The following is a 15083-nucleotide window of genomic DNA, read 5'->3' as shown; positions in this document are numbered from 1 at the left end:
AGTTCTATAAAATTATTCAAACTGGAATAACTATTATAATTCATGTTCTTCTCATCTTCCTTGTCTTTAAGTGCACAGTTTTCCTGTTAGCTAAAATCTGCAAAAGCTATCCAAAGAAAGCTGATACTGCTTTTTTTCACTCTATAGAGTCCACATCAAGAGATAGTAACCACACCAGTTGAAACTAACTAGCAATGCCTTCATCCTTTGAGTCTCTTGTTCAATCGAAAACCTCCTACCCATGGCATTCTATGAGCAGCAGGAAGTAAAGTGTTTTTTGCCCATTATCAAGATTGGAGTATGTTAAAATCAGGGAGTATTTGAAAGAACCCCTGCAACCAGGTCTCTCAGTTGCAAGCTTTGATGATAGGAATGCTATGTTAATCTTTGTAAAAGCCCCCAGTAATCAAGTTCCTTAGTCCCCAGTGGAGATAGTAACACTATACTCTCATCTCTAACCACTCCCAGCTGTCTCAGACCTTTTCCGACAAAGAAAGGACTCATTAACTTGAACAGTAAACAGCCTTCCCAGGCCTTTTTCCTTGAGGATACCCCTATGCATCTTAGTTACATTTTAGCAATCCCAAAAAGAAAACTAGATTGCACTCCTTACCTTTATTTTTTTTAAAGGTTTTTAAAAATGTATTTTTATTGAGGTATCTTCACACACCATACAATCCATCCGTATACAGTTAATGGTTTATATCATCATCATTTAGTTGTGTATTCATTGTGATCATTTTTTAGAACATTTGCATTGCTCCAGAAAAAAGAAATGCAAAGAAAATGCACCCCTTACTGTTTAACTGTTTTCCCTAACTTCTCTCATTTCCTGAAGAATCCATAAATGTCATCCCCCTGATTTTCCTTTGTTTCTCCCCAGTTTTCTTTGATGCAAATAATGCCTATTAACCTGGTTTTTGAAGCCCTTCAGGGAGGTAGATCTTAGACCATGAGGCTCTTGCCTCCGCCAACTATCAAATCACTTTCCTTTGCGACTAAACCAGTGTTTTGCTGTGCTGGCAAGGACCCTAAAGACGCACAGGGCCCTGGTCAATAAGAAGAGAAGCCCTTGAAAAACTATGGGAAGGTATGACCAGTAAGACAACAAAACCAGGGTAGTGTTCTAGAAGCCAGGGAGGCAGATTTAAGGATGGAGTTGTTGAAATCCCACATCCCTGGTTAATTTCATTCTCAGAAGGCATCTTTTAAATTATAATTTGACTTCTTGTGTAAATTTTACTTTTGAGTGAAAATATGTTCACCAGAATTTTATGGTCTTCATGGCAGTTATATTTTTCATGAAAAAAAGAGTGAATTGGAATTTTGATTTATACATCAGTCTCTCATAAGTTTGGTAGGCATGAATCATCCCGGATTTAAATTAGCTCTGGAGGTTGACAACATAAAATTTTTGTCTCTGCAAAGTGAGTACCAGATTCTAGAATAGTGAAATCTTAAATTCACTTCCTTACTGTAACATACTTTATCAACCTTTAGGAACTACCCCTCAAACCTTTATAACCTAAGAATGCCCCAAGGATTTGGAACTTTTAACTTTCCATGTTCGTTATTTTGATTATTCTCTCTTTTTTCCTGTGAAGCTTACAGGAAAGAAAAAAATATGATAGACTGTATTCCAGACCTAATGACACTAAGTCATGCTTACCTGTAGGCACCCCAGGTCTTTGGAGGTGATCCAAGTGGCATTTTGAGAAGATTAATCTGGGAGTGGTAATTAATATAGAGGTCACTGTCAAGATAAGTAATTGAAAAAGGCTAGGGGGCATTTTGAATGAGAAAGAATAAACTAGTTCAATTATCATGTGTTAGAGTTAAGGATCTAGGGAGATGATTTCGAGTCTAGGTCACTTTTGAGAGCTACATCACTACTGCCATTGATCTTGTGAAGACAAATGGGAGAGGAAACTTTCTTTACCAGTCATAACACAATATTCAGCAAATGTTTAAGCACCCAGAATCTTGGCAAGCAAGTGCTTTTCTTGTAAAAATGCATTTGCCTTTATTTTTTTAATTGTTAGAGGCATTCATAAGGTAGAGTTAGGAATTACAAGGAGACCAAGAAAATAATATGGTTAAAAGAAATATGGTAAAATTAACCTACTATTAAAATAACCTAACTTTATTCCTTTCATGGTCTAGTTTATGTCTTCGCCTCTCAGGCACAGTAGTTCTTTCTAATGGCGCCTCTCTTCCTTAACCTTTTTACTTTTCAAGGCTGCAGAGAACTAGCTATTACACACCAGGAGGACCTGGAACTCGTGATTCCACGACGTCAGATTCGGGGTGCAGCCTGGATTTCGGATTGCAGCCTGAGGCGGGCCTGCGTGGCACCCGCGTCCACACCCACGCCCAAGCCCCGGCCTCGCCCGCAGCCTGCGCACATGCCCGCGCCCGCCTCCCGCGTCGGCGGGAAGAAAGGGAACCCGGACGCCAGGAGGATGACCCGGACTCTACCCATGAGGCAGCGCGTTGACTTCACGCGAACCCCCCCATTCCCTCCTTCCCACGGTTCAGCTGCCTGCTCCGCAATGGGAGCCGCTGCCGTCGCCGCCGTGTAGTGTTTTCGTGCTCCTCCTTTTCCTCCTCCTCTTTCTCCTCCTCCTCAGGGCCCCAGTCAGGCCGATCCGCTCCGCTCACGGTAAGTGCCCCCCGCCCCCGCCCTCCCCGCGCCGCAGCAGGCAGCGGCCCTCCCGCGCGGCCTGCGCCGCCTTGCTCTGGGGGCGGTGGGCTGCGGGTCTCCAGGCCGGCGCGGGTCGCCCGGGGCGCCCAAGGCGCGGGGGAGGGGACGAGTTCCGCGGCGGAGGCTGGGGCCGCCATCTTGCGCCTGCCTTGGCGGGGGAGGGATCCCGGCGCGACGCCACAGCCAGGTCCGTTGCGACAGGCCCGGGCCGCGCAGGCCGCCACCTTCTCTTCACATCCTAGGGTGTGCGCTTGTATATCCTAAACCTGGTTCTGGCCTCGATGAAGGCAACTCCCTTTGTTTTTTTGTACATTTTTACTTTTATTTTTGCTGATTATTGACGGAGACCCACCCTCTTCTCTGAGCAGCCCATCCCTGACTCTCTTCAGTGGTAGGGAAAGAGACCAGAAGGGGGTTCCGAACTTTCAGGCATCGGGGACCCCAGGGCCCCCCGTTTTTTTATTCCTTCCCTTCCCCTTGCCCAGGTGACTGGTTATTCTACTCTTGAATTCTCATTCTTGTCAAGGAGACTTCCCAGCTCTGCCATAGAAGTCCCGTTATTGTCTACAGAAGAAAGGGCTCTGAGGAGAAACGTGGAATTGAATACGGTTTTCTTACTGAGCTTTGCAGGTTTCACTTAACGAGACGGAAGGAATGATCTCATTCCGAGGTTTTAGCCTACTCTAGAGATGGAAGGAGTTCCTTCCAACTTGTCGCACGTTTTCATGCTTTTAAGGAGAAATCTACTAGAGAGGAAAAATGTTTAGCATGAACCAGTTTTTACAAGCATAGGAGATCTTCCAAGAGATTCTCTTTGTTTGCAGAGATTTGTTAGTTTTAAAAAAATCCACTGTAAACTTAAATTTTTTAAAATTGATTTTAGGTTTGCACTGTCAGTCTTAAGAATTCAACGTCTTTTAGTGTCATTAAATATAAAATCGAATTCTAGAAAGAGAGTCTTAAACTACAAAACCTTTTAACATTCGTAGGCTGTCCTGCTTTGGGAATTACTGTGCCAACTCAAATAGTCTCTAAGCAGAAATTTACTGAGTCTGTGAAGGCACTAGTTTGCTTATAAAGTTAAGTTAGGGCTGTGTGTTCTTGATGTTTTAATTTTAACATCAGTACAAATTCCATTGTAATTGTATTTTGCATTTTATCTTTCACTAATATGTTCCAGTTTATTCCTCGTAGTCCTTTTTGAAGAATTTTTGGTTTGTATTGATTAGACTGTTTTTAAGGTGAGGAAACAGCCTCAGGAAGAGGACTTGATGGAGGTCATGTGGCTGGAAAGTGATAGAGCCAATTTTAGAACACAGGTCTTCTAACTCCTCATTCAGTGCTCAGTTCACTTTATGCTTCATTTCTTTGTGAGGGTGAGGTGGGTAAGGAGGCAAATCTAAAAAAAAAATTAATAAATACTACCCAACTCTTTGTATTTTTTTAAGAGTTTATTTCTTAACTTTTTATTTAAATAAGCATGTTTTTTCCCCATACATATTGAAACATTTAGGAATAGCCCACCTGGAACCCTGATAGCTACTGCCTACTTTCAACAACTGTTAACATTTTGACACATTTGCTTTGTCTACCTATCTCACCCATTTTGTGAACCATTTCAGAATAAGAGGCAGCTATTGTGACAGTTCATCTCTACTGAATATATGTCAGTATATGTCTTATAAAATTAAGGGCATTTTTCTACATAGCCACAATAGCATAATCACTACTAAGAAAATTAAGGACGATTCCCTAATATCTGATATAATTTCACCAGTTGTTTCAGACATAGCCTTTTTAGTCATTTATTTGGAACCAGGATCCTATCGTGCATTACATTTGTTGTATCAAGTCTCTTAATTTAGAATACTTCCCTAATTTTTTTCCTCCATTTACCTTTGACAGCCTTGTAGGATAACCTACATTCTGTGTTTTACTGACAGTTTCCTCCTCATGGTGTTTAAGTTCCCTCTAATGACTATTTTCTATAAACTTGAAATTAGGTCTAAAGGCTTGAGTAAATTCAGGTTTGATATTTATTTTACAAGAATACGTATGTCATGCTGTGTACTTCAGATTATAGGACATCAGGAGGCACATAAAGTAGGGCTGTTTTATTTGTGATCCTGTTTGATCTTTTGGATAAGATGGTGATAGGTTTATCTTTCTATTATAAGGGTTTCCCTTTGCAGTTAACAACTAATCTGTGGGTGACTTGTTGAAATTACTATTTGGCATGAATTTGTCTGTAAAAATCTGATAAACACATAGTTGAGAGGAGCCTTCTAACAATGGGAGATTGAGGGTTAGGAAGAAGGAGGGGGTCAATTTCGGAGGACAGGAGTTATCTAATTTAGGGAACTTGAAATTACTGCTACCACCTGGCCACCAGCATTAGGTGTATAGGGAGATGAGGCAGAATGTAGGAGTCAGACTGAAAGACTTTACCTGCTTTGAACATTTGCCTAGGGCTCTTGTAGCGGTAATGAACTATGTTAAATGGAAAGATTTTGAGGTGGATTGATGTTTGAGGGCTACAAGTCTCATTGTTTTCCAGTTGAACCCATTCTCTCTAGTTAGGCTATCTGGTCCTGGCCTGCTTCTACAGCCCAGTGTTTTATTAATCAGAAATGGATTTTTTAATAGGGGAGAGGAAGGCGAGGAAGAACAAAATACACAATTTTATACCTTCCTCTCTTCCACTCGTTTCTTTTTTTAAAATCTTTTTTTATTGTGAAATATGCAGAGAAGTGACAAATTTCAAAGTTCAGCTTAACAAATAGTTACTGAACGAATTTCAAAGTATAGTGTAGGTTGCAGTTTCATGATTTCAGGAATTTCCTTCTGGCTGTTCTAATATTCTAGAAACAAAAAATGATCTATATAATGATTTGGTAGTCATAATCATTTGTTAAATCCGGTCTGTCTGTTACAACTCCCTCCATTTGATCATTCTCTCAGTCTTCACGGATATTTGGGCAGTGACCATTCTAACTTATATATGTTGGAAAGGGGTGTCAACATTGTGGAGTAGGGAAATACAACTGGTTGATGCTCTGGAAGAGACTGGTACCTGCAAGTTTTGTGGCTTATCTGGCGTAGGAACAATCCGGAGGTTTTAGGTTTCTGAATAATAAACTTAATAAGTAGAACTTTTTTACAGAGTCTTAGAGCTCTAGGTTTTTCTTAGGGTTTTCAGTAATTTCAGGTTGGAGCCTGTGATACCCTGGCAATTTGTAATATCTGACTAAAGCTTGCATAGGAATAACCTCCAGAATGACCTCGTGACTCTATTTGAAATCTCTTAGCCATTGAAACCTTATTTTGTTACCTTACTTTTCCCCCTTATGGTCAAGAAGGCATTCTCAATTCCTTGATGCTAGGGCCAGGCTCATTCCTGGGAGTCATGTCCCGTATTACTTGTTTGCTTTTAACTTTTAGAATCATGCTTTTGGGAATTGAATTGCGTCCCACAAAAGACATGTTTAAGTCTAACTTCTGGTCCTGTGGATGTGGATCCATTTGTAAAAAGGACCTTTGAAGATGTTAGGATGTGGACTAATTTGTGAATAGAATCTCTGAAGATCCTTTTTAGATGAGGCCGGATTGAATCAGGATAGGCCTTAGCCTTATGACTAGAATACTTATGAGCAAAGGAAACTCAGATGCAGTCAGCAGATAAAAGTCAGAAGTCAGGGGAAATCAGAGGAGCAGACACAAGGAGACAAGGAGAGAGATCGCTATATGCTGCAGTATTGTTGGAACACCACAGACTCCAGGAGAGAGCAAGCCTTGCTAACTCCTTGATGTTACTCTTACCTCCAAAACTGAGACAATTCTTGTTGTTTAAGCCATCTCATGTGGTGTTTGTTATAGCAGCCTTGACAAACTAAGACACATATCGAGAGGATTTTTCTTTTCTTTTCTTTTTGCTATATGAATTAACAGGGAAGTACCTACATGGAATAGCAGTTTTTATAAATAGAAAGTAAATTGTAGTCTTAAGTGACAGATAGGAAATTGGAAATTTATATTGACAACATATCTGACTCTCTTACTGAGTGTATTTATCCCTACTTTAGTCTCTATAGTACAGAATACTGCAAAATAATTTATGCAAGTGTTTTTGAATCTGTTGATGACTGAGAATGCATTGAGCTTTGAAAATAATTTGTTTTTTTAGGACAGTAAGTGTGTTGGTATAAAAGTATTATGTACTCTAGAAAAGCCATGTTTTAATCCTGTTTCAGTCTTGTGGGGGCAGGTGTTTCTTTTAATCCTGATTTAATATTGTAGGGCAGAAACTTTTCATTAGATTATCTCCACAGAGGTGTGGCATGCTCAATTATGGGTGTGACCTTTATAATTATATGAGATTGACTCTACCTATTCAAGATGGGTCTGATTAGTTTATTGGAATCCTTTAAAAGAGGAAACATTTTAGAGAAAGTTCAGAAACACACAGTTGGAGGTGCCAGACACTTGGAAAGCAGAAGTGACAGAGTCCACAGAGCCAGAGACCTTTGGAGATGAAGAAAGTAAATGTCCCCAGGGAAGCTATTTGAAACCAGAAGCCAAAGACCCCAACAGATACCAGCCACATGCCTTCCTACCTGACAGAGGTGTTTCAGACCCATCTTAGTTTTGTGAAATAACATATCTATCCCTGTATGCCTTAGTTTGGCCATTTTTATAGGCTTAGAACTGTAAACTTGGAACTTAATAAATTCCTTTTTAAAAAACCATTCCATTGCTGGTATGTTGCATTCTGGCAGCTTAACAAATTAATAAAGTAAGACTTAATTGGATGTGTTTGAAATCTTGGTTGTGCACAATTGACTTTTCTTCCTTTTCTATTTGTAAAAATTTGCAGAAACTCAACCCATTTCTACCTAATGGTACCAACTAAAGAAAGTTTATTTCTGGGTACTTCTCAGCCAATTCTAAACTTAAAAAAAATTTTGTTCAAGTTATATTTCTGATGAATTTTTAAGTTCTTGTGCTAGATCTTGTAGAACTTGTTACCCTTGGTTCAATTCTTACCCCTTTCCTGAATCTATTTGTGTAGATTTGTACACAAGCATATAATGTTTCATTGTCACATGCCCAGATTTGTTCCTTGTTTTTCCAAACATGGGCAATATTCTATTAATGCAACTAATTACTCATCAACTGTTGTGCACTAACATGGAACATATTAATCTTGTCAGTGTTAATTCTAGATTTCGAATACTTCTCTAATAGACTGTAACTTATTCCTTTTAGGACTTCTTTTTCGTGTGGATCATCAAAATGTAATAATTTGGGGTTCAAGGGTAGTTCAGTGGTAGGGTTCTTGCCTACTGTATCAGAGACCTGAGGTTGATTCCTGGCCTGTGCACTCCCCCTCCCCCTCCAAAAAAAAATTCAACAAACAGTGCTGCAATAATGGGATATTCACATGGAAAAAGAATGAAATGTGACCCCCACCACACGGTATACACACAAAAAAGTAATACTTGAAGAATTTTTTTGTTCATAATTTTGTTGATGAGAGGATGGCCATTTTCTTTTTGCACCATAATTATAAAGTGTCTTTAGCTTTAGATTTATAAACACCAGTTAAAATTCAGTCCTGTGAATTTTAAAAATTTCTGCGTCATCTGCTTCCTTCTAGTCACCTTTTATATGCCTGCATTCAGTACTTGTCCACTTATGTACTATATTAAGTAAAGTTTACTGCACAAACGTAAAGGATGAAAGAATACTGTTAAATATCCTTTTAGCAAAACATCATGGTCCAGGGTCTTGTAAAAACATTGCGTGCTTAAGTCTTTTCCTGTTGAGTGAAAATACCATATTTCCGTTTTGTTTTTAGAAATTTATTGTTCTCTTATTGATTACTGAGTTTGAGAAAAATTATCTAGGGTATCTCATCTGAAGTCTTTATCTGAGATTTCCCTTATATGGTCAATTTAACTGTCTTTGTCAATGTCTAAAGTGCTGCTGTCTTCATCTTCTGGTTCATCTAATTACTATAAAATACCTTCGCCGATTTTCTTCTCTTTCATTATAGGCAATGTTCTAGTTTGCTGGCTGCCAGAGTGCAATATACCAGAAACAGAATGGCTTTTAAAAAGGGGAATTTAATGTGTCGCAAGTTTACAGTTTTTAGGCCATGGAAATATCCCAATTAAGGCAAGTCTATAGAAATGTCTGATCTAAGGCCTCCTGGGAAAGATTCCTTGATTTAAGAAGGCTGATGGCGTTCAGTGTTTCTCTATTGGTTGGAAAGCCACATGGCGAACTGGTGGCATCTGCTGGCTTTCTCTCCAGACCTCTTGTTTCATGAAGCTCCCCAGAAGGCATTTTCCTTCTTCATCTCCAAAATCCCCTGCCTGGTGGACTCTCTCCTCTGTGGTTCTGCCGTGTTCTGCTCTGGCTTTCTCATGGCTCTAAAAAGGGACTCTCTCCAAAATGTTTTCTCTTTTAAAGGATTAGTGGTAGAGTCACAACTCCTTGGAAGCTATCTGTTCAAAAGTTACCACCCACAGGAAAGAGGCACACTTATCCACGTTGGTGGGAATGTAAAATGGTACAACCGCTGTGGAAGGCAGTTTGGCGGTTCCTCAGGAAGTTAAGTTTAGAATTGCCATATGATCCAGTGGTACCATTGCTAGGTATCAACTTAGAGGACATGAGGGCAAGAACACAAACGGACATTTGCACACCAGCGTTTTTAACCACATTGTTCACAGTTGCCAAGAGATGGAAACAGCCCAAATGTCCATCAACACACGAGTAGCTAAACAAGCTGTGGTATATACATACGATCGAATATTATGCAGCTGTAGGACAGAGTGAAGTTATGAGGTATGTAACAACAGGGATGGACCTTGAGGACATTATGCTGAGTGAGATTAGCCAGAAACAAAAGGACAAGTGTGGTCTCACTGATAGGAACTAAAATTAGTGAATGAACTGGGAGAATTTCAGCTAAGAACAGAGACCATCAGGAGATAGAAATAGGGTAGATAATGCGTAAGTGGAGTTGAAGGGATACTGATTGTGCAACAGGACTGATTGTAAAAATTCAGAAATGGATAGCACAATACTGCCTTACTGTAATACACTAATGTTAGTACACTGAATGAAGCTGAATGTGAGAATGATAGAGGGAAGAGGGCTGGGGGCACAAATGAAATCAGAAGAAAAGACAGACGATAAAGACAGATAGTATAATCTAGGAATGCCTAGAGTGTACAATGATAATGAACTAAATGTACAAACTAAAAAATGTTTTTACATGAGGAAGAACAAAGGAATGTCAGTATTGTAGGGGGTTGAAAATAGATGGTAATTCAAATTTTAAAACTAACGAGTAGGGCATGAGATTTTGTAGGTTTGTCTAGAGTGATGCCCCGATAAATCCCAGAGTGATTTGAACAGTGAATAAAATATTTGCCAAGTTCCCTTGGGGGAATAACAAGAAAGGGCGAAAATTCAACTTCTGTGTGGAGAATTCCTGATATTCTCACAAGCCGTGGGGATAATCAACAATAGGCTGAGCCCCCAATCTTGGGGTTTGTTCATATGAAACTTATCCCCGCAGAGGATAGGCTAAAAAAAATTAAGCCTAACACCTCTCTCACTCGCTCTCTGTCTCTGTCTCTGTCTCTCTCTCTGTCTCTGTCTCTCTGTCTCTCTCTCTGTCTCTCTCTCTCCCCCTCCCTCCCAACATAACACTGCCCTCCCCCTCTCTACATGGGACAATGACTACCAGGGGTGTAAACCTTCCTGGCAGTGTGGGACAGAAATCCTAGAATGAGCTGGGACTCAGCATCAAGGAAATGAGAAAACCTAGACTAAAAGGGGAAAGAAAGAAATGAAACAAAAAGTGTCAGTGGCTGAGAGATTTCAAACAGAGTCGAGAGGTTCTCCTGGAAGTTATTCTTACGCATTATATAGATATCACCTTTTTAGTTAAGGTATATTGGAGAGGCTGGAGGGGAGTGCCTAAAAATGAAGAGCTGTGTTCCAGTAGCCATGTTTCTTGAAGATGATTGTATACGGCTTTTGCAATGTGACTGTGTGATTGTGGAAATCTTGTGTCCGATGCTCCTTTTATCTACGGTATGGACAGATAAGTAAAACATGGATTAAAAATAAGTAATAGAGGGAACAAATGTTAAAATAAATTTAGTAGATTGAAATGCTAGTGATCAATGAAAGGGAGTGGTAAGGGTTATAGGAAAAAAATAGGGGAAACAAAGGCTAAAATATATTGGGTAGATGGAAATACTAGCAGTCAATGAGAGGGAAGGGTAAGGGCTATGGTATGTATGAGTTTTTTTCTTTTTCCTGAATTGATGCAAATGTTCTAAGAAATGATCATGGTGATAAATATACAACTATGTGATGATATTGTGAGTTATTGATTATATACCAAGAATGGAATGATCATATGGCAAGAATGTTCGTGTTTCTATGTTGTTATGTTTAAAAAAAATTTAAAAATTAAAAAAAAGAAAAGTTTCCTCCCATAATTGGGTGGGTCACTTCTCCATGGGATCAATGAAAATGCTCCCAGCCAGCAATATTGAATTTCCACCATAGATTCAAACTGACAGATTCTACCCTTTGGACCCCCAAAAGATATGTTCTTTCCAAATGCAAAATACATTCATTCCATGACAATATCAGAAAGCCTTACAAATTTCTCTAACAATACAAATAGAATACAAAATCAGAAACAGTTGAAAATCTCATCACAGTCAGCTACAGGCATGGTCTGTCGTAAAGCATATTTCTCTTTGCTGGCTCTGGACCTGTAAAACTCAGAACAAGTTATTTGCTGCCAGCATACAAAGAAAATTATTCAATATTCAATGAAAACAAAGTAGATTACAAAGATGAATTCTTCAGTTTTTTTATGCCCTTGAAAGTTGATGCAATATTTTGTGCAAAGCAGTAAGACAGTAGCAAAAAAAGTGAAGGATAATGTGTTATGACAGTTTATTTCACTGTTGCATCATACTCCTAGGCAATTACATAATTGTTACCATTTTTTTTTTCCGCTTAGTTGGGAATAATTGATGAGTAATGGTGAAATAATACCTAGAATGATGGAATCAGCAAAATATTTCAAAATGTAAGAAAAATAAAATCACTAAGATCTCATAATTATCTTCGATGTGTAGGATTATGTAGTCTCGTGGTAATTGTAAGATTGAATGAGTTTTATTCTATTTTAAAAAATAAGATTTACCTTTTTTGTTCAAAGACCTCTACAAAAGAATGTCATAAAATGTCAATCCTTACAAAGCTAAAACTGCTGAAGAAATTATAAACTAAATTTGGTTCCTGTGGACTCTGATAGTATTATAAAGACTAATGGTTAATTTGTGCAGTTAGACAGAGTTCTGACCCCACACTGTCCCCTCCCATTGTTAAACCTACCTACCTCTCCTTTTACTATCATGATAGGTTTTCAGCCTATCATGCTCTCTAGCGCGATATCTCCAGTATATGCAAATAATACTTAGGTAGTTACTCTTTAAGGTTTTTGTTCTAAAATATTTTGTTGTCATTTCTTTCTTCTGTTCCTTCCAGGCTTCAGCTTCAAAGATCCTCCATAGTAAAAAATGGTGAACTGGAACCCTCAAATATCAGAGTGTTGTATTTAAACTCTTTGGGTAACTGGATTAAATAAAAATATTTTTTTGTAGTCATTTTCATTGCAAACATTTCTACTTTTCTCCTTTAGTATCTTTTTCTCCAGAATGGACAAATGTGATTTTTGGAATGATGTATATTTTGCTTTGTTGTGCTTTTAAATACAATGCCTTATACATATTTAATGCTGAATAAATGCTTTTTTCAGTGTTGTGCTTATCTTTTGAACATTACTTGACAGCTTAAAATTACTGTAGTACTCCCTTGGATTGGTATACAACTTCAAAATTTTTTACCTCTTTATTTATTTATTTTAAAATTTAAACCAAGACTTTTCACTTTAAATGTTTATGTAGTGCAGCAGTTCTTAAGTGTGAACTGGGGCCTTGAGGCCCTTTCGAGGGTGGTATGATGTCCTCCCTTTACCAGCCACCTATCTTGTGAGGCTGCATTTTCTTCACAACTTCAGCCAAAGCAATTTAGTGCAACAGATGGAACACAGGAACATGTATAAAAATCCACCTGTCTTTTATATGACAGATATTAAAGAGATTTGCAAAAATGTAAAACAGTGCAGCTCTTCCAGACACTAAATTTTTTGTTTTGTGAAATATAATTTTTTTTGTAGAAACAATTATGTTAACATGGAATGGATTTATTGTTATATTTAAGTAAATACAGTTATTTAAATATAACAAATTCAGTTAAAAATTTCTCAGTTTTCTAATATAGTAAATATGACTAGATGTAACCCCCATAAACAAATAGCATGATGAGGTTCACTGTAAGTAACTTTATTAAATAGAGATAAATAAGAAAATTGGCACTGCTTTTTTTTGTTATTTTTAATTGGAGAACTGGTAGGTAATGTAAAAAATGCAACATCCCATATATCCCCCTATTGTTGACTCTTTGCATTGGCGTCACACCTTTGTCCCAACTAATTAAAGAATATGAAAATATTTCTGTTGACTATGGTGCAAAGTTTGCTTTAGGTGTATTTTTTCCCCAAATACCACCCTATTATTAACATCTTATAAAAGCAACATACCTTTGTTATAATTCCTGAAAGAAACTTCTTATATTTGTACTATTAACCACAGTCATTATCCATAACTAGGCTTACAGTGTTATACAGCCCTATATTTTATCCTCTAGCTTTCCTTCTATAACATAAACAAACCAAAACTTTCTCTTTAACCACATTTACACACATAATTAAGTGGTGTTAATTACACTCATAATAATGTGTTACCATCATAACTATCCATTTCTAAACATTTACAATCAACCCAGTTATGAATTCTGTACAAATTAAGCATAAGGTCCTTATTCTCTACCCCCATTCTATCTTCTGGTAGCCTATATTATAGGTTCTAACTAATTTGCTTTATTATAGTGAGTTTTGTGTTAGAGAGATAATACAATATTTGTCCTTTTGTGTCTGACTTATTTCACTCAACATAGGGTCCTCAGAGTTCATCCGTGTTGTCACATGCATCAGGACATCATTCCTTCTTAGAGGTGAAGAATATTTCATCATGTGTATACTACATTTTGTTTATCCATTCATCAGTTGATGGGCACTTGGGTTGCTTCTGTGTTTTGACAATTTTGAATATTGGCTGCTGTAAGCATTAATGTGCAAATGTCTGTCTGCATCCCTGCTTTCAGTTCTTCTGGGTGTACCTAGTAGTGGGATTGCCAGATCACATGGCAGTTCCATACTTAGTTTCCTGGAGAACCACGAAACCACAGTAGTGGCCCCCTTTTACAGTCCGACCAGCAGTAAATAAATGTTCCTATTTCTCTACATCCTTTCCAACACTTGTAGTTTTCTGTTTTTTAAATAGTGGCCATTCTAATAGGTGTGAAATGATATCTTCTGGTTTTGATTTTCATTTCCCTAATAACTAGTGAAGGTGAGCATCTTTTCATGTCCTTTTTGGCCATTTTTATTTCCTCTTTGGAAAAGTGCTTATTCAAGTCCTTTTCCTATTTTTAAATTGGGTTGTCTTTATTGTTGATTTGTAAGAGTTTTTTGTATATTCTAGATACTAAACCCTGATCAGATAGGTGGTTTCCAAATATTTTCTCCCATTGAGTAGGCTGCTTTTTCACTTTTTTGACAAAGCCCTTTGAAGCACAGAGTTTTTAATTTTGAGAAGGCCCCACTTACCTATTTTTTTCTTTCATTGTTTGTGCTTTGGCTATAAAGTCTAAAAAACCATTGCCTACCACAAGATCTTAAAGGTACTTCACTACATTTTCTTTGTTTTATGCCCTGGTTCTTCTATTTAGATCTCTGATCCATTTTGAATTAATTTTTGTGTAAGTGGTGAGATAGGGATCATCTTTCATTCTTTTGTTTATGGATATCCAATTCTTCCAGCACCATTTTTTGAAGAGACTCTTCTGTCTCAGTTGTGGATTTGGCAGTCTTATCAAATATCAATTGGCCATACAAGTGAGGGCCTATTTCTGAATTCTCAATTTGATTCTGTTAGTCAATATGTCAGTCTTTATGCCAGTACCATAAAAAAAAATTGCATGTTCTTAAAAATGCAATTTTACTGAAATATATTCACACACCAAAAATCCATTCAAAGAATACAATCAGGGACTCACAGCATCATCACGTATTTGTATGCTCATCACCACAATTGTTTTTCAAACATTTTCATTACTCCAAGAAGTGGAATTAAAAATAAAGAGAAAACCCAAG

The 15083-nt window shown here is 37.9% G+C and overlaps 1 protein-coding gene across 11 annotated transcripts in view; it reads left to right on the top strand.

The window, feature by feature from the left end:
• Positions 1-2388: 2388 nt before the first annotated feature.
• Positions 2389-15083, top strand: part of ZNF280D (zinc finger protein 280D) — a 142034-nt gene continuing 129339 nt past the window's right edge. For 7 of the 11 annotated variants that reach the window (XM_077128008.1, XM_077128006.1, XM_077128004.1 and 4 more), the window contains exon 1: positions 2391-2662. The gene's annotated coding sequence lies outside the window, so the exon portion shown is untranslated. Of the gene's footprint in view, positions 2663-2854; positions 2948-12295; positions 12379-13825; positions 13883-15083 lie in introns of those variants that run through there. The other 4 variants (XM_077128002.1, XM_077128001.1, XM_077128003.1 and 1 more) reach the window with 4 other exon arrangements.

The sequence above is a fragment of the Tamandua tetradactyla genome, chromosome 14, assembly GCF_023851605.1.
Source record: "Tamandua tetradactyla isolate mTamTet1 chromosome 14, mTamTet1.pri, whole genome shotgun sequence".
NCBI classification, from domain to species: Eukaryota; Metazoa; Chordata; class Mammalia; order Pilosa; family Myrmecophagidae; genus Tamandua; species Tamandua tetradactyla.
The sequence above is the reverse complement of the archived record's forward strand: the minus strand, read 5'-3'. Positions and strand labels throughout refer to the sequence as shown.